Source organism: Aphelocoma coerulescens, chromosome 11, assembly GCF_041296385.1.
Source record: "Aphelocoma coerulescens isolate FSJ_1873_10779 chromosome 11, UR_Acoe_1.0, whole genome shotgun sequence".
NCBI classification, from domain to species: domain Eukaryota; kingdom Metazoa; phylum Chordata; class Aves; order Passeriformes; family Corvidae; genus Aphelocoma; species Aphelocoma coerulescens.
This window is the reverse complement of record NC_091025.1, coordinates 571,871-591,296: the sequence shown is the minus strand read 5'-3', so window position 1 is coordinate 591,296 and position 19,426 is coordinate 571,871. Positions and strand designations below refer to the sequence as shown.

General features: G+C 46.8%; 1 long non-coding RNA gene across 2 annotated transcripts in view; it reads left to right on the top strand.

Annotated features, from left to right (window-relative positions):
* Nucleotides 1–19,426, top strand: part of LOC138117111 (uncharacterized) — a 236,918-nt gene that overhangs the window by 210,333 nt on the left and 7,159 nt on the right. The window contains exon 4 of one of the 2 annotated variants that reach the window (XR_011154516.1): nucleotides 18,676–18,986. This is a non-coding gene — a long non-coding RNA (uncharacterized lncRNA). Of the gene's footprint in view, nucleotides 1–18,675; nucleotides 19,247–19,426 lie in introns of those variants that run through there. The other variant, XR_011154515.1, reaches the window with a different exon arrangement.

The following is a 19,426-nucleotide window of genomic DNA, read 5'->3' as shown; positions in this document are numbered from 1 at the left end:
ACATCCTACTTCAATGTCAATAGCATCTAAACCAGGATGTGGTTGTCATGGTGCTTGCCACTAAGCTCATGAGAAAACTTGACATTTATTCCATAAATAAAACCGTCTAGTTTAAGGCAAAATAAAACTGATGATAGAAAAATCATGGGGGTAAGGAGATGAGGAAGATGATCAGTGTGCACCGGAAATGATCATTTCAAATTAAATACTGCATTGTAAATGCTCTAGGAAAACAAACTTTCCATGTTCCTTTACACATCCCTCCTCTCCTATGAAAGGTGGCTGTAGAGTCAGTTGTTATTTGTAAATGAATTTATTGAATATTTATTTCTTTTCCCAATTCTCTGTATTTCAGCAGCTTTGCTGTCATTTCAGTTCCTGAATTCTGCCGTCTGATGTAACGTCTTGTACCTCTTTGTTTAGAAACTGATGTTTTGGTCAGCAGACCAAAGTTATTCACAACTTTGTGTGTCCAGCATTAAATGCTGCAAAGGGACCTGATGTTCAGGCATTTTGCGTTACCTTGTGGCTCAGACTGCTGTGCCTTAGGCAAGGACCCAGGTGGATGCTGGACACCTGCAGGGGAGCACTGCAGTCCTCCACTTGTGAGAGATAACAAAGTTCTTGGCCATGCACCAAATGGGCATCACCAAGTGGATGAGCCCCTTGCAAGGCTCCTGGCAGGGCTCCAGTGGTTTGGTTTTGGTGAGTGAATCTGGAAAAGAAAACTGCAGAGTTCAGGGAAGAGCTACAGCAGGAGTTGGTGGTCTGGAAAATGTCCTTTGCATTGAAAAAAAAGAGAAACTTAATTTAGGTTTTATCCAATGAAACTTGTGAACTGTTAGGACAAGTTCTTTAGGGAGATGAAGGAATCCATGTCACTTAGCATTTATAGTTGAAGACTGGGTGCTATCCAGTGACGTCCTTCTCCACAAGTTCACCTTCTCCACCTTGCAGCGTTCAATCCCAGGGCTGTTCTTGTTTGTTTGAACAAGCCCTATGATTCCCTACAAGTGAAAGTATCTTATTCAGGTGTTAAGGATATTATCATTTTCTAATGGGCCGAACCCCGAGGTAATGGACAAGCGTTTCTGTAAGATCTGAATGGGTCATTCCTCTCTGCCTGGCCTTCCTGGACATTTTCTGTCAGACCTCCACTTACTTCCCATATCGTGGGCAAAGAGCATCCCATGAAGTCTTTGGTTTTCCAGTTCTGAATGGAAGCGTGGAAGCTTTTCTCATAGCTCTTTTCCTTTGGGAAATTGGGGCTTGTCATATGTTTACAAGACTGCCATAAGTGAGATTTGGTGATCTAACAGTCCACCATGAAAGTTGCTGAGAAAATTAAAACCAATAATTACTTCCAGTGCAATACCATCAACGTGAAGTGTGTCTCCATCCTTCATCTCTTTGCTGGCACATGGCCAGTGCTACCTTCTGTTGCACACTCGGGTCAATCCTGTGTGCTTTTAAAAGACCTGCAACCAAAGTCCTTCCCAAGCCTTGCACAGACTTTCCCATTTCTCAAAGATATATCAAGGATTAGCCAGAAGCCTTTGAAGAGTTTCCAAATGATTCTTTTAAAATTATTAGATACAAGTGTTCAGAGTTCATGATTTAAAAATCTTTATATTTAACAGATGCTATTTAACCTACACCTTTACTGTTACATGACCTTGATTATCTATTTACATCAACCACTTTGATTACAAATGTGCACCAGGAATGTTTTACTCCGCAGTTATTGACATTTTTCCTGTCTCTGTTTAGTAACGGTTAATTATTGCACATAATAATCAATTATTTGAATTTATGGTATCAAAGGTGAACTTCAGAACTCCCAGGTTTATTGTTTGTGAGGGTTCTGTGGGTAGTGCTTGACACAGCTGGCTCTTCTTACAAGTTGTTCACACCCATCAGCTTTAGCTCATACTGATCATCACAGATGTTTCCTTGTTTAATTTGTTGTACTTTGATTCCTGTTTTTTACAGCTGCTTTCATATCCTCTTTTAGAAGAGATGTATAAACTTCCTTGTAAGAGAAATTTGCAGCTTTTGGGGCACCAAATGTATCATCAGATCTTGGCTGGTTTTCACAGGGAGTTTTCAGGTTATTTGTTCTGTTCCACACAGGTGTCTTTAGGGTTGGGAGATTTACTCTTTCCCAACACATGGGAATAGCACTATGTGGGTTTTTTAAGGAATATAACCAGTTTTGGCTGTTTGTGCATTTAATCCACTCAGGGTTTGCTCAGTAGGAAGAGGGGCTGATGCTTCGTGGCCCCATTATGGCAGTGGACGTGGCGCGAGTCACATCCATTTCTCAGTGACCTTCCACCCTCTCCCTTTGGGGCTTTTTTTTCCCTTTTTCTTCTACTGGAAATGTCTGAAAGTAAAACCCAAACATTTATACATCACAGTATAAAACCAGCTCCTCTGCTCTATGAATACCCAATGGTTTCTGGACATCTACATTGAGAATCCTGGTTAAACCTCCAGAAACACTTCTCTGCAGCTGGCAAAGGCAGGGTGGAGGATTTGCTGGTAGCAGCTGAACCCAGGACTGGTCGCCAGGCTGGACATGGCAGCTCCAAGGGCAGGGGGTGGACCCATGTGCCTGGGTCAGAGCCAGCAGTGCCAGAGCCCTGCCCCAGGTCCCACCTGTTGAACGAGCATTTTGTTGGAACTGGGCAAGGAGGGAGTTGGTTTGTTGCTCCAACACAGCCCCATGCCTGTGGGTGTTCACTGAAATGTCGATGTCAGCCCAAAGAAGGGATTTTGGCTGCGTGGATGGGTTGGTGCAGTGTGGAACTGGAGGGTCTCAGCATCACACAGTTGGTACCACATGCCCCCACTGATGAGCAGCCTGAGCCTCCGTGAGCCTGGCCCAGGGCTTGTCCTGTCTTGGGGCCACACAGGTGCTGCAGCTGCTGGACAGCATCCTTGGGGTTTGGTTCATCTGAACCGACCTGAAGGTCACACCCAGAGTTTGTGGGCAGCTTGTGCTCACTGTGGCTGTTCCTGGGAGAGGAGAACCCGTGGGTGGGCACTGTGCTCTGATTTCCTGTGTAATGTCAGTGTCATCTCTGTGAGAGCTGGAGCAATCAGAGATATCTCAGGACTTCTTACACTTGTGCATCTCATCTTCATCTCCTCAGACCTAGGCTGAAGTTCTCTTAAAGAAAAGACAGACTCGGGGTTTATTTTCTTTAACTTTTTTTGAAATTTCCAATGGCAGTGAGGTGAATGTGCTGACTCATGCAGAGGGACCTGCCAGGAGGTGTCACCAGGATCATTTCAGGTCTGTCACTTAGAACACAGACTACAGGGCTGTTCTTGTAGAGACCAGAGACACAGACTCACTCTTACAGGAGGTGTTGTTTCAGAACCCCATCAACTAACATCAGCACCAGCACTACTGACTGCTGGCACTTTGCTTTGTGTGATATAAACCAGGGTCATTTCCAGCTCTTAAATATTGAAACATTATTGAAAACCTCCTCTGTTTGCTTACTGGTCAATGTTTAATCATAGGTAAATATTCCACATAAAAACAACAGGTTATCATTAAAGTTTAGCAAACTGGCTGCTTTAGGCAAAGAGGTGAGATTGTGTTCAGGCTTGTGACATTCACATACAGAGACCCAAAGGTCTCTTGGGCAAAGAGACCCAAGACAGCAGAAATGGCACGTGTCCGTGGGATTGTTGTGATGGATTTATCGCCGTTGGCACAGGTGTTGGTGATGAGCTGTGGCACAAGGCGGGTGAGAACCTGGCCCTCAACTTGTCTGAGCCCCAGAGATGGTGTGAGCACTGGGGAAGTGCTGAAAGAGGAACAGGAAACAGATGGGAGATGAGATTTCTTAGAATGCCGCAAATTTCTGAGAGTTTCCAGCACAGTCCCACAGCTGGGAGAGGCAGGGCAGCTTTGAGCTGGTGTTCTTACACAGGGGTGCAAGGACAGAACCAGAACAGAGACAGTGAATTCCCAGGTAACAAAGTGAACACAAGAAGCATTTTTCTACTCCTCTGGGGTTTTGGGGGAAAAAAAGTAAAAATTTTAACCCTCTACTTTTGTACCAGAGAGCGAGGGGTTCATCAGCCGTGGCGCGGGGAGGAGGAGAGGACAGGACGAGACGGTCCGTGCTGGCTGGGCAGCAGCCGGGGGAGCAGCGGGGACACCGCTGGGGCCGCCCTGGCCTCGGGGAAGCCGCTCCCCAGCCCGACGCGCTGCCACAGGTTTTTCTCGGGCGATTGTGTTGGCAGTTTTATTTATATTTTCCTTCAGAGTGGAGCTGAGCTCTTTAACCACGACGGGAAATTTAATCTTTTTGCTGATAAGACGGTAAAATACTGCAATCCGGCTGACCTCCTGAAACCAGATCCAAACAGCCGGGCTGTCCAAAAATCCGAGACACCCCTCCCCCTGGCCCACGACTGCATTTCCCTGGTGACCTCAGGCAGCCCGTGGCCAGCCCGGATCCTTTGAACACATCCCGGAGCGCGGCGATTAGAGACGCTTTGATTGCCCAGCTCGGCGGGTCGGGGGCTCCCGGCCTCCTCCGGGCTCTGCTCCGCAGAGCTTTAAGGCAAAGCTCCTTCCTCCCCCGCCGGCCCCCTTTCATTTTCGTACAGCGTATTAAACCTCAAGACGTAGTTAACACTAATCCTGATTTATTTAGGATTTATCTGCATTATTAATTCCAGTCATGTTGTGAAAAAGTACCAAGGGTTCCAGTTTGTATGTAAACTTATGCCGTTTTGCAGAGAGGTTTATTTCAATCTTCTCCTTGAAGTGATATTTTAGCCAAAATTGCAGACTTTCCCCTTTTAAAAACACTTCAGATAGAAGCTAGCCATAATAATTTGGTTTATTGTTATTTTTTCCCCCCAGTAAATACCCTCTTGGACTGTTTTATGCATTAATCTGGATTTGATGTGGATTTAAACATTTACAATGCAAAATAATTTGGGTTAAAAATAATCCCCCTTGATAAAGCTAAAAAACCCCCCCAACTGTCACCATCTCTGACAGCCAGACATCGGCGATTCTTGAATATGCAAATCAAGGTGAGGAGAAGCCTGAGAGCAGGAGCGACCATGGCTGCTTTTGATGGCCCGGTCAATCAAACATCCCGACCCATGAAGATTCTGGATCCTGAGCTACTGAGGCTCAAACCTCGGCTCGGCTCACTCCTCATGCTCAGTCTCTCTACCCGCAGATCTCACTGCTCAGGCTGTGTCTCCACCCTGTTCCCAGGCTGGGATTCCACAGGAGGAGAATATTCCTGCGGGATCTGTGTGGCGTGGTGGGCAGCACCCACCCTAAATTTCTAATTCAGGCCCTCCATTTGGAGTGGTGCCAGGATACATTTTGCCTGTTCTCCTCTCCGAAGCCGTGGTGGTGCTGCTCTTCACCCGCCTCTTCACAGATATTCCCAGCCAGATTGCCAGATTTAGAGGGAACAATATTCCAGGGTATTTATTTGTTTCCTGAGTAGACGCTTGGGACACTGGCATCTCTTGATGATCTCTGTGTGCAGGAACAACTGAACAGCTTCTTTGGAGAAAAATCCACTGAGGACTGCTGAAAAGTGGGACATCCTTGTAGTTCAGAAAGTCCTTTAATCTGAAGTTGGTGATAGCAGCACTGCCTCCTCACTGATTCCATGCTCCAGCCTGCAGGACTGTTACTGGTCCTTGTTGATGACAGGACATTGGCTAGATGGATCATTAATTTAATTTATCTTCTGATAATCTCTTAACTAATGCGGAAATGGAATGTATATGGTTTGGTTACAATATTTTTCCAATACAACAGAAATCCATAAGGAATATCCCCTGATTACACCTTTGTAGTCACTGCCACGGTACCTGAACCAGAGGGATTTGGCACTGAAAGGGCAGAAAATTCTCCTGACTCTTCCTTGCAGTCATGTCTTGAACTAGGTGCATGCTATGGCCTGGGACAGATCAAAACCTGTACATTTACCAAAATTCTGGTGTTTCTGTTATCCCGAATCCTGGTAATGTCTCTCTCTTCCTGGCTTTGTAATTTCTCTTGGGTTTTAAAGTAATTTCCAACAGTTCCATGGCAGAAGGCACCACTGGTAACCCAGGATTTCTTTGCCCTTGGTCAGATGACAGGTGCTCATCCAGGACTTTTGGGTGTGGGGAGGTGAGGCTATTGTGGGGTCACCAGGGGTTTCTACTCAGGCTGGGAAGGGCAGCCCAGAGCTGGTCCCAGGCAACAGCACCTAGCTGGCACAGGGGGCTGAGCCTGCAGACCTGGGGATTCATCCTAGGGGATTCATCCCAGGGGATTCATCCTAGGGGATTCATCCCAGGGGAAGCCCAGCTGCTTGGTGTCCTCGAGCGCTCTCCAGCTGCTATCAGACACTTCCATCACCTCCTGGGCTGTCAGTTTTCCAATAGAGCCAATATCCCCAGCCCTGGGCAATGGCTGGCAGCAAGAGGGGGGCATTGTCTCTTCCCTCCAGCAATGTGAGGACAGTGTTGGCTCACACTCTGTTAGCAGGCAGACACCGACCCCTGACCCCGGCACTGACCCTGACAATGACCGGCTGCTGGGTGGACACAAGGGGTTAAGGTGCACCAGTGCAGTTCCCAGCACAGGACTGGGCAGGGCTGTCCACCAGGCTGATGGGTGGGCAGCTCTCCCGATGCCCAGTGCTGGATGCACCGATGTGGAAGCAAGGAGTCAGCTCCAGGCTGAGATGTGGAGGCACTGAGCAGAGTTGTGCTCTCAGCAGGGAGTTGTTGCACATTTTGGGATGCCCCTGTAGAAATCAGGAGTGTCCATCCGGGAGCTGGGTGCAGGATTTTGGCGGAGGATTACAACACACTCCAGGTCTGGACTCAAACATGCTGAACAGCGCTGCAAGACGCTGGAGGGACACTGGCCCATCATTTTTCTCTGGGACAAGGTGCCTATGTTGTGTCCAGACCAGCCAGCCTGGACACTCCCTGTTGTGGGAACATCCCTGTTCCATAGTGGACTTCACTCAGGGCAGGTACAGACCCCCTGCCAAGGGACACCCCTTGGAAGTGTCTAAAAAGCCCCCCAGAAGTCTAAAAAGCCAATCAGCTGGAAATGGTAACCCTGTTTCACCCAAGTTCCACCCAAACTGGGTTGTCTGACTTGAACTTCCAGTCACTTATCAGAGCTTTTCCATGTTGAAGACTTAAAGGCCTTCCAGTCAATAAACACATTAGCTCACTAAACATGTGGATGCCTTTTCTTCTCTGGATTAACCCTTTGGGAGCTGGGGCTTCCATTGGATTTGTTAGGATATTGATCACAGCTCATGTTTGCCTTTCAAACTCTGTTTCTGCTTTAGAATTGACAGATAGTTCCAGTGCTGAAGCCAAGCAGCAAATTCAGTGCAGCCATACAGAGAAGGAGCTTTGGGAACTGCCCATGTTGGGCTGCTCTGGGGCAGAGACCCCTTCTGGAGCCCCCCAGGGAACCACTCACCTCTCCAAGAATGACTTGGTCTCATAGGGAACTGCTAATTAAGCAAATTCTGAAATGTTAAACAATGTCAGATGTATGTTTATTTTCAGTATTAACAAAAATTGTATTAAATTAAAATACACTTTAGCCTGATTTAGCTCTTTGTCCCCAACTGAACATCACAGGGCCTTGCAGCAAATGTCTGTAACTGTGCATGGAATGGAAAAGGAGCCCAGCTGAGCCAGCCCCACTGCTCTGGGTAAGAACACATTAAAGGAGCTCTTAGAGAATGATTTAGAAGAAACTTTGCAAAATGGAAAGGTCATATTTTATGACCTTGCTGACCCAAATGGATGCAAAAATATCAGAATTAGTGACCTAGAAGAAAGCAGATCTGGCTTTTTAGCACGTGTGGTAACCTTATCCTCTCACTCCCAGTTACCTGAGAATCTGGGGTAAAATGTCGCTGGTTTTGGTTGAGGCTCTTCCCTATCGCACCTCTCATGTATGTCAGAGTCCTCTTTTACACACTTTCTTAAAAATGCAGCTGCACCTGTCTGGCTCAGAACTGGGCAAAGCAGGTGTCAAGTTCCCTTTAATGTGGACCATATTCTCAGGTTTTTGAGCTCCTGGTAAATCCTCTTCTTGTACAACTTTGCTGTTCCCGTGCAGATATTGCCTTCTCCTGCCACTCTAATAAGTTATATCGAGTCTACATGCTTTGGTTTTAGGGCTGTCTGTTAGACTTGCTAAGATCTTCTCTTTTTTCCATCTAGTTGAGGATTTCATAGTTTTTCCTCTTTTTATACTTTTTTGAAGAAGGATTTTTCAAAATTCTGCTGTGGACTGCATGTGAGCCGTGCCTTTCCCAGACTGCCATACTAAGATAATCCTCTCACTGTACAACATCTAACTTTATCCGCTTTCTAGGCATTAAATTTAATAACAAAACCCCCAAGAAGGTGGTATAAAAACTCATCCAAACCTTTCTTTCAGGCTTCGTTGCCCTTATGGTTCCTTTAGGCCCTCTTTCCTCACACAATCGCTCCCTTTCCATCCATGGGTTGCTGGGTTTAGCAGCACCTCCCTGTGCACATCAGCTCGACTTCTCCAACCATCCTGAGGAGGAGGAACATCATTGTCTGATAAGGTGGAATCTTTCAGGCAAGGAATGCTGAAATACTATAAATGCTTTTAGAAAAATCATGGGGTGTCACCATGTAGTGCACAACTCGGAGCTCATGTGGCCCAAAAGGCAACTGTTATAAATCTCTCATTTGAGTGAAATATCTATACTTTGTGAGTTTAACGTGCTGCCTTCTCTGTCGTGACATGTTGTACAGGGGTTCGTCCTAGATGGGATTTGGTTATCAGTGTTATTCCTATGGTTCTTTTTAGCCTCTGTGTTTACTTTTTGATTTGTTGTCATTTAGGCAGCTGAGATTTCTCTTTGTCTTCAGAATTCATGTAATGGGTTTGCATCATTTTCTGCATTATGCACTGGGGAAATTACCAGTTTGGCACACAGCCGCGCTGAAACAGCCACACCGAAACTTTCTTTTAAAAGCTCAGTTCACATGTGGAGCTTGATGTTATTTACCACCTGACCCACCTGACAACATCCTCTGGAAATCCCTTAGTGCTTTGTCATGACTGTGACTGAAAACTGTGGCGTAATCCGAGAGGGAAAGGGTCTCTGTGTTTTAATACTCATGTCAGAGAAGAAGCTGATAAGAGTCACAATTTAAAGAAGTTTTTCTAAGGCTGTGAATAATTAACCTTCCAGTGCTGCCGCCGATTTGGGATGTCACACGCAGGAAGCGGCGTCACTTCCCCGTTCCCACGCGGTGTGGCAGTTCCCAGCTCCTCTCGGAGGCACGTTGAGAGGATCAGTTCACGCTTCTCCATCACTGGCGCGGCATCAAGTCTGACGTGTCTCTGGTTTGCTGCCGCGGGAAGAGCCAGGCAGCGCACGGGGGTTGCTGACCTGGCTGCTCCAGGCGAGCCTGTGTGGCCACCTGTCCTGCCCTCCCTGTGGCCACGGCCTGCGCCCCTTCATTGGGAAGCAGAGTCTTACTCCTGCAGAGAGTATTTGTTTAAGAGGATTTCCTTTCTCATGCAGGGACTGCAGTAGCCATGCCAATAAGGGTGGGAGCGATTATGAGAGATTGACTGCTGGAATATAATCCCTGTGTGCTGCTGGTTTGATCTGGGGAAGATTGCGTTTCAATGGTAGTGGCTCATCCCACGCCAGAAGCGGCGTTCCACCCATAAATAGGGCTCTAATGAGATCCGACAGCCCTGATTTCTCTGGTGATACAGTAAAACAACACGACCAGTGCTGATGGTTTGGGGTCCTGACCTTTAACAAGGACTCATGACACAGGGCAAACTGCCCAAGAGAGATGGAGGGGCAGGAGGCCAGGGGACAAGGTCGGTACATAATGAAGTGGTCAGCATTGGATTTCTGTCACTCACAGTGGTTAAGTACAACAGTGAGGGACTTCAGTAAGAGAAACTGTGAAAGAGCACATGCAGGAATCACAGAGAGCGGGGGGTCTGGGGAGGGTCAGTTACCTTCCGCTGCGAGCTCCAACAGTCCCAGTGACTTTGGTAATGAAGAGGGTGAGGGCAGGAATCATGCAAAGACAGCAAGAGAGCAGGGAGGGAGCACAGAAGATTAAAGCAAACAGAGAAGGAAATCCAAGGGGACTGGCTGTGCGTGCACTGCGATCTGGGGCCGAGGCCCAGAGAGACGAATGAAGCACCTGCAGCGGCAGAACAGTCTAGACCAGAGGGGGCTGATGACGGAGCCCCTGGTTTGTCCAGCCAGTATTCCAGTGTCCCTGTCACGGCAGCACGGACACTCGTGAGCATGGCCCTGGCCCAGGACCTGCTTACACTGTCGGCCGTGGATCCCACAGCCATCGAGGAGCAGTGCCCAACCACATGTGCCCCATCCCAGCTGCTTCCAGCCTCAGCCTGTTCTGGCGCCGGGAACTTCCTCGGGGCCACAGGGGTGGCTCATCTCCTTTTAGTTCCTTTCTGCTGCTAGATCTAAATTTAGTGGGACTATTGGCTAAGAAAACTAAAATACCCAAACCATTTGATATCAGACTGCCTGGGGTGAATGCAAAGAGCAAATGGTGAAATACAGAGGCAGCTAAGACCTGTTATGAAGGAGGCACTGGCATCTGATGGAGTCCGAATTTAACATCTGTTTCCTTTTCAAGGGTCCTCCTTCAGAGCTGAGTTTTAATAGAAACGTTTCATTGCAATTTTGCTAATATGTCCATCTAGGCTTCAAGTGACACAAATTAAGTGCATTCACCCAAAATACAGAAGAATTCTGTTACTAAGCAGTAACCTCAAAATTCAAGTGACCGGAAACCAAAGTGAGAATGGAAAATCCAAACATGTTATTCATGTCCAGCATGGATGGGATGCTGGGTAGGATGCTAAAAGCAACTAAAGTGGTACATGGTGAGTAGAAAAATACATTTTAAAGCCACTTTAGACACAGTAGCCCAAGCTAGGTTTATTTACATGAAGAAAAACATAATATATAGCTTTAACACTGCTGATCTCTTGGGAAGTGTTTGGACTGCAGGGCCCACAAAGGACAGAACCAGTAAATCTGATGTGTACAGGAGTCTCTTATACAGAGGAAAATAACCTTTAGTCTCAGCTGTAGGACTGTGAGAATGATTGCAGAGAGCGACCTGTGTTTGCATTGGCTACGGTCAATGCAAGGTTTGCTCTTTTGCCGGTTGTTCTTTATTTGGGTGTTTTATTGTTGTTTTTTTTCTACTGTAAATGCAACCATTGAAGCCCGGCAACCTGTGAGAGGGGTGAATTGCTTAATTCCAGGGCATTGTTTTAATTTGTCTTTGGATGAATTCTCATACACTTTCATGAGAAAATTGCCCATTAGAAGCATTCATTTAATTTAAGAACAGTTGGGAGAGGAAGGGTTGGGATGACAGATGGAGACTGTGGGTGTCTTATAAGAGAGAGCTGAGCTTTTTGTGTTTATCTTTTTGTGGCACATAGTTGCTGTTCTCTGCTGCTTCCATTTTTTTAATCTGCACTTTTTTGTGCAGTATTTCTTAGAAATCTCTCCTCTTTTGTACTGGAAGTCTAATAGATTTCATTAGTTCTTCCTGTACCATGTCAGCTTTAAAACATTCCAATATAACAGAGTGCAGGGAGGTAGCCTGGTAGGAAAGCAGAGTAAAACAGGCTGGATTTCAGTCTAGTTTGGAATTGCACAGAATTTAGCAGCAAGGATACTGGAATATTGAACTGATTTCTTCCCTTAACCCTCCCACTGACTGTCCAGCAATGGTACACACAGGCTGAAGGAATTTCCTAGCTCTGCCAATGCCTTCACTGTGTAGTTGAAGGTTCACTGTCAGAAAGTGGCTTAAATCTCACAGTTAACCTTTCTTTAAATTAGTCTAGAAGTAAATACAAGATTTCAAAGCATTATCTTTAAAAGCATGTACATAACAGCTGTAGGATTTGTGGGTGTCAGTGTGACTGTCCATGTCAATGGCCGGGGTGGTCCAGCCTGCAACACCTATGTGACGACAAACCCGGGCATCAGTGTCAGGCAGGCACTGACAGCAGTGAGGACCTTGTTTTATAAACACCTGAACATCAGCACGTTCAAATAAAAATAACTGTGCCGAGTGCAGCTGCTGACAATATTTTAGTCATCCGGTCCCTGGGTTGTAGCTTACATCTCTTTTAATGGTCCTGAAGTTGTAATGACAAATAACCTGTAAGTTGTGGTGCCTTTGCCTTGGGACTGCCAGACCCCTGCATGAAACTGGTAAAAATTTAAAAGTAAAATTAACTCCTGTTAAAGGAAGATGGAAAACAGTGCAATGTTTGTTCAATATACAACTTGCTTTGCTCTGCAATAGAAGCAGCAGCCTATAAATACAGGGCAGAAATTTTGAGCATTAGTCTCACTTGTTCTCACCACGTTACACATGAATTTATTTGCATCTCTATGTGCTGTCCCGAGGTTCGCATTGAACAAAACAGGTGATATGAGAAGCAAAGTACATTTATTAGATTTTTGTTACCTTTCCATGACTTTTTTCTTACTTTGACCCAGTCTTTCCCTTACCCTTCACAATTTCTGAATGATTGGATCATTTGCCACTCTCCATTCTAATGACAAAACCTCTTTTCCAAGGCTCTGTCATTGCTTCCTTTGATTGCCACAGCCACTTCTTTTTGCTGCTACACACACATTTCAGTCCATAAAAAATACCCCTTAGGAGTTTTCTTAGTATTTGATTTGTCTTTTTTATCTCTTCAGATCCCTTGTTCTTCCTCCATCCCTCCTTCCTAACAAGTGAAGCTTGTTCACCACCTCCGGCCCTTCCCCTGCATGTTTTAGGTTCATGTTCCCACAGTCTCTCCATCAGCTCCATCAGAGATGAACCTCTACGTGTACTTCTCTTATTCTTTTGATCTCATAAAAACATCTCCGTTCTTTCTTTCATCTGTATCATCTATATTGTTGTCCACCAACCGAGCTGCAAAGCTTCTGCTTTCTCCTCTCTGCAGCCTGCACTGGCCCTACACGGCTCAGCTTTCCTTTCCCTAAGCTGTAGCCTCCCGTGACAGTCCTTGAGCTGTGTCCATGCCTGCACCAGCAAGCCCAGTAAGGACCAGTGTGGTGTGATCTCAACTTGGTCACCACTGGTGCTGGAAGGGCAGGAAGGGGCTCATTCGCTCCATGAGAAAGGGCAGCATCCCACTTCGCCCTGGGACGGTTGGTGCTGTGGCACATCTGCCTTTCCTCTTGCAGTCAGCAAGGAGACATCTCATCCCAGTTAGCCTCCTGGGAGCCCCGGCCTTGGTCAATGCTCCAGCTCCACAGGACATGCTGACCAGCTTCCAGCTGCCTCTTCCTTCCTCAGAGCACCGCTGGCTCTGTTACAGACTCCTCTCTAGGAGATTTTCTATCAGTTGCCTCAGCCCTGGAAGCCGTTATCCCATGACCCATTGTCTGCATGAGCAGACGGGAGACAGGGACATTCCTGCATCTGTCTTTTCCTGCTGCCCTGATTTATTACACTGTAAAATAATAAAACGTTAAAAAGGTTGAACCTGAACTGAAGCTATGACTATGACACTATTAATCAAACTGGTGGAGAATTACTTTATATTCGGTGCCTTAAGCACTGATCCAGTCCACTAAAAGTTGGCCTGAAACATTGTCCACAATCTTAGTATTGGGCCTGGGAAAAGCAGTCCTGCATTTCTCTGTTCTCCTATGGTGTGTGGCCATGCAGGGCAGGCAGGCAGGGCTGGCTCATCAGGTTCTCCTGCTCTGCCGGCCATCACAGCATCTCTTATCTCAGCCGTCGATGCCACGCTCACTTGATGTCTCAGTTCTGGAGCAGAGACATTCCAGCTGCTATCTGGGAAGGCTCTGGCCCCAAAAATATTTAGTTAGCAGCCATTCAGTTAAGTGGAATTGACTTTTTATCGGCTTTCCTCTGTACGTCTGCCACCAGCGAAGGCTGTTTCCTCCTTCCCTCTTCTCAGCCTGTCAGTCCACTCCGCATTCCTATCGGCAGCCGTTAGCTCTGATCAATACTAACCACTGTGTAACAGCTCATGCATGGCTGCCTTGGCTTGCATCGATCTGCCCCTTCCAACAGGTACCTGGCTATTTGAGGCAGTGACTTGAGATAAACACCTACTTTTACTTCAGACTCATTCATTCTGGGGGTTTTCAGGGAGACCCAGTGCCCTTCTCTGGAGACTCACCAAGAGCAGACTTGCAGCAACTTCTCTCCTGTCTGAGACAATCCATGACCCCACTGTGCTCCCCATCCCATCGCTTCTGATATCCAGCCTGTAAAAACGATGTCATACAAGCACTTCCAAAGCACCTAGCCTGGGAATGACACCTTGGACTGCTCAAGTTAGGAGAACTCAGTGGTTTTGCAATTAGGAACATGTGCATTGATGAGACCCAGAGCTGGAGTGAGCAGCTGTGCACCAGGCATCTGCAACCGTCCTGCCACTGCTCCTCACTGAGGGACCCTCTTCTGTCCCAGCTGGGGATCTGGGGGCCATGTCCCCATGTGCTCCAGCAGAAGGCAGCATCCCTAACCTGGGCTGGCACTGGGCATCAGTCCACAAATTCCATGGGGCTGGTCAGGCCAGGGGTACCTGTGGGAGAAGGTTTATTGTGCCAAGGGTACCACAGAGAAACTGCTCAGATAGCAAATGCTCATTGTCCTCCTCCAGCAGCACCCTCACACAGCAGAGGCTTTTGCTGAAGCGTAAAGCACCTGGGTTTCAGGATGGCACCTTCAGGCCATCTGTTCTGGTCAGGTGCCATAAGAGAACAGGAGGTAATGGACTATGAATATTGACTGGCCACCAGCAGTGTGCTGGCAGTCCTACTTCTCCTTACTTGCTGCTGTCCCCAAATCTTCCAGCATTTAGGGAACTAGTCAGCATTTTGAAGGAACCCTAGCAGCTGTCCCTGCACAGATGTGCTCCCCTGCCAGGCTCCTGCCCAGACGCCACTCCCAGCGCTAGGCTGTGGGCTGGGAGAGGGCAGAGGGGCACACGCAGACAAAGGTGCTTCTGCCAGAGATGCAGCCCCAGCTCCAATCTGGCAGGTAAATGCCCATGGATCAGATCTGTCCAGCCTGGAAAGCCTCTGAAAATGTTAGAGAGGCCTTTCTTGGTTGGTTTGTATGTGTGCCATTACGGAAGGGCCGCAGGGCCGCAGGCCATGGCAGCTACAAACTTCCAGTGAAATGAGTGTTTATTATTATAGGTTTGATGCAGTTCCCAAAAGACCCTAATCAACAAGTAATAAGGCCTCGAGAGAGCAATTAGAAATCTGAACTTTAACTCTCTTATAACCAGAGTGCAGGAAGTGACTTCTGCTCCAGTTTGGGGTTTGCCACCTGGCATGTGAACAAGGGGGAAATACCAAAAACCTGAAATACGGAATAACTGCAGACAAGTATTTGAATAATGAGGTACAAGATCCATTTCTGTGGCAAGTAAATGTATGTGTGGCAAAAAGCATAATGGTATAGGGGGATTCATGCCCAAATATGCAGCCCCTCCATCACACCTAGGTGTTTTCAATGCTTCTTCCCAGCTTTAGACAAACACCAAGGGTGTTCAGTGCTTGTACATGTGCAGCATCTGCCCCCCCTTAAAGAAAAAAAATTACCCCAGTTTTCCCACTTATGAAATAACAACAATATCTGCCTGAAGGCAACACCAACCCTTGAGATGCAGGTTTGCTCAGAACTTGTTTTGAATACTTTGGATGGGCCACTTCAGACAGGAACTGCATATTGAGTAATCCTTGCCATAGAAAGTCACGTGGCTAATGGAAAACAAAAATTGCATAAGAGCCCATCTGCGTAGCACGGCAGAGTCGGGGAATGTTGGCCAAGAGGGCTCATGCTCCGCCAGCCTGCCAAAGTTGGGGGGCACTTGACTTCCCATGCAGCTGTGGCAGCACCAGCACACATCCACAGCTGGGATAAGCCTGGTCCTTCAAACTTAGGAGGGGTGTTACTTTCCTGATTTTTCTTCCTGGGGTGCCGAATGTTTGAAGGCCATGCTCTAGTTCCCTTGGGAAGTTACGCCAAGCCAGCAGGCAGTGGCAGCAGGTGTGAGGCTCAGCGTGGCACGGGGCAGTGACTGGAGTTACCTGTAGATACACACGGCTCTTGCACCCAACAGGTGCAGCCTGGTGAGGTGAGGTCCTGCCCTCTTTCAGGGGTGGGAGCGCCGAACGTGGAATGGGGCCGCACACTTCCCACTCAGACTTCCAGCGGGGAGTGCTGGCAATGCCACGGTCCTGTCCCAAGCCCGGGATGCTGTCGCTGGGAGGAGGAAGGGCTGCGTCCCTGCCAGCTGCCCGTAAGGACAGCACAGCAGGGCAGGCCCCGGAGCCTGAAGATCCAGGTGAATTTTAGATGTCCCAGCCTTAAAGAAATTTCAGGTCTCAAAACCTTCATTTGATGTATAACTGGAGCCAGCAGAGGGAGTGAAATGCAGGGACACTGTAGAGTCCATGAAGAAAGGAGCTGCCAGGGTTGATCCAGGTGCATCTGGTTCAATGACACATCTCAGAACCCAAAGTGAGGGTGTACCAGATCGGCCTGGGCCACAGGTGACACAGATATGGATTAAGAGACGCAGGTTATCACCTGTAGGAGTGAGGGGTTATCTCCTGCACCATTATCAATGGAAAAAATAGATGTTCTTGGGGCTAACATATGTTTCCAGTATGAAGAAAGTACCCAGAGGAACCTCAACCTCTCAAATAATTCCTGTTCCAAGGGGGTCTGAGTGCTGTCCCCATGAATAGGTTCAAATGCTTTATCTTCTGGCACTGTTCATACAGTCCTGAGAGTGACCATATAAAGTCCTGAGGAGAAGCTTAAAACCAGCGACGCTGATACTGCACCTTGTTCTCTTATGCCTCCAAAATATCCTGGTCTTGGCGTTATCCTAAGCACTAAATGTGACAGACACATTCACAAACAGCTTCTTGCTGATTTCTAAGTTAACTTCTTTCTTCAAAAATAGCAATTTTGCAAAGGGATTACTTCTTCAGCATCCACTTAGGATTTTTTTTAGACTCCTCTTTTAATGTGCCTTCGAAGACAGAGATAGTTTCCCCTTTTGACGGAGCATTGACCATCTTCATTCACCATTTGATTGGAAGAGATAGGACATGATCTTTACTAAACTCTTTAGTAACGTGTGAGCTTCCTTCCAGCTGCCTCTAAAGGAGAACTTTGAAAAGTGTTTTAATCTATGTGTTTATACACCAAAGAAACACTTCTTTTAGCAAAATGCAAAATTGTAACAAGCTGGTAGCTTTAATAATTGCACTGAATACTGGGGAATTAGCTTAAAATAAGTTTTTCCTCCTTGAAATGAGATTGTGTTTGTGCCTGGATCAAGCAACTCGGCACCAGTCTTGAACTTGTTAAAGATGGAAATCAGAATAACCACTGCAATATTGAAAAGGTAAAACTAGAACAGAATGGCAATTGGCCAGTGTTTATGAATCAGAGAATATGATCATGAAATCATATGAATAACCACCAAAAGGTAAATAAATTACCCAGCCTACTACTTATTTTCATGTGCAGCTTGACACAAAAGCTGAAGCCATTAATGATTTATACCTGTTTTAACAATAATACTCATTTTCCTGAAAGATGGTCAGCACTCAGGCTGCTGTGGGCACCGTGCCAGTCATTGAAAGGTTAATGTCTCAGCAGCAATACATTAAATTATGAATTATACCAGTCCCAAAATGGAAGGTTATTAGCTTGGTATGTTTAATTAGCCCAGCTCGAACTTTGCCATCTGCCAGCAGTGCCCATCACTAATGCATGGCCACGTGGGATAGGAGGGGTGGGAATAAGATGCCAGAAGCAGCAGACATTCCCCTCCCGGCCAGCCCAACTCACCTGCGGAGCTCTGCAGTCCTCAGCAGGGCCCAGGGCCACTGGCACACCCGGAGCTGCCGGAACACCCTGGCTGTCCCCAGCCTTTGGGACAGTCACCTGCCAGGGCATTTCACTGCTGTAACTGCTCAGGACAGCTGTGTCCTGGTTACACCCCAGACCTCCCCAGGAGAGGAGAGGAGAGGGCAGACAGGTGTGGGCCCAAGACGTACCTGAGCCCCAGGTGTGCCTGAAGTAGAGTCCTTTCCTAGGGACTGTCCGGAGCTGCAGCGCCGGGGCCTGGCAGCGCTGCCGGGAGGCGCGGGGACAGCGGCGGCCGTGGGCCAGCGCTCGGGGATGTGGGAAGCAACAGCCTGCCGTGGTTTTATTTGCACAGCATCTCCTGCCAATAACTGCACAAGGCTACAATATTTAGCTTTTCAATAAACATTTAAATTTTGCTTCTTTGCTTATTTATTTTTTTAAAAGAACAAACAGTAAATTCTGTTGGTTTTTTTATTAGTTAAGATTATGTGATGCTTTGGAAACATGATGCACTAAGTATTGAACTAATTAGATTACTCCCCATGATTTTGAGGGTGCTCTTGGGGAGCCTGTGTGCTAAAACTTGGGTTGGAACTGTGTTCTGGAAAATGTGGGGCAAGACTTGAACTTGTTAGAAGCCAAACAAAACCTTAATTTTAATTCTTATTTTTGTAGGTAGGATAACCTTGCCAAAGAGGAACGGAATTTGGACAGACTTAACATCCAGCCTGTGCAGCTTCCATGAGCCGGACACTAAAATGAAGAGAGAATTTATTCATTCCCATCTTGACACAACCCACCAGAATTAAAAGACATTTTAACCTACAAGGGAGATTGGGTCAAACACTTCCCAACCTGCCTACACAGAGAAGGCCATTCAGTTCCTCTGGCTACCAAGTCTCCACATTTCTGTGTTGGATGTGAAGAGTAAAGAGAGTCTGGCAGGAGTCAGGAGGCATCCAAGTCAGCGTAAGAGACAGCACCAGGTAGAGGCTCGATTCCTTTTTCCTAATATTCTTGCACTATGCAGTATATACATTATTTCTTCTCCTCCTCTTGAGCTTTTGTTGATTTCCTCTTCTCCACATCAGTGGAGCCTTTGTACTTGTACTTCTGGAGCAGGTGGCATGGTTGTAGTTGTCGGAGCAGTATGTATTAGAGTGAAACCTACAGACAGAAATAGAAAGTAAATGGAAGATGAATTTTCAGAGGAAAGGCAGAGGATGGAGGAGATAAAGTAAAGGCGAGGAGAGAGACAAGTAATACTTTGCCTGTGTGCTATGGTAATTTATTATTTTTATATGGTGCCTGGGGTGTACAGTATCTGTTTTACTGAACAAATGGAAGAGTTCTCTGCCCCAAACAGCCAACATATTCATTTATTGTGTGACAGCCTGACAAAATGAGCAGCCAGGACAGTGTGACG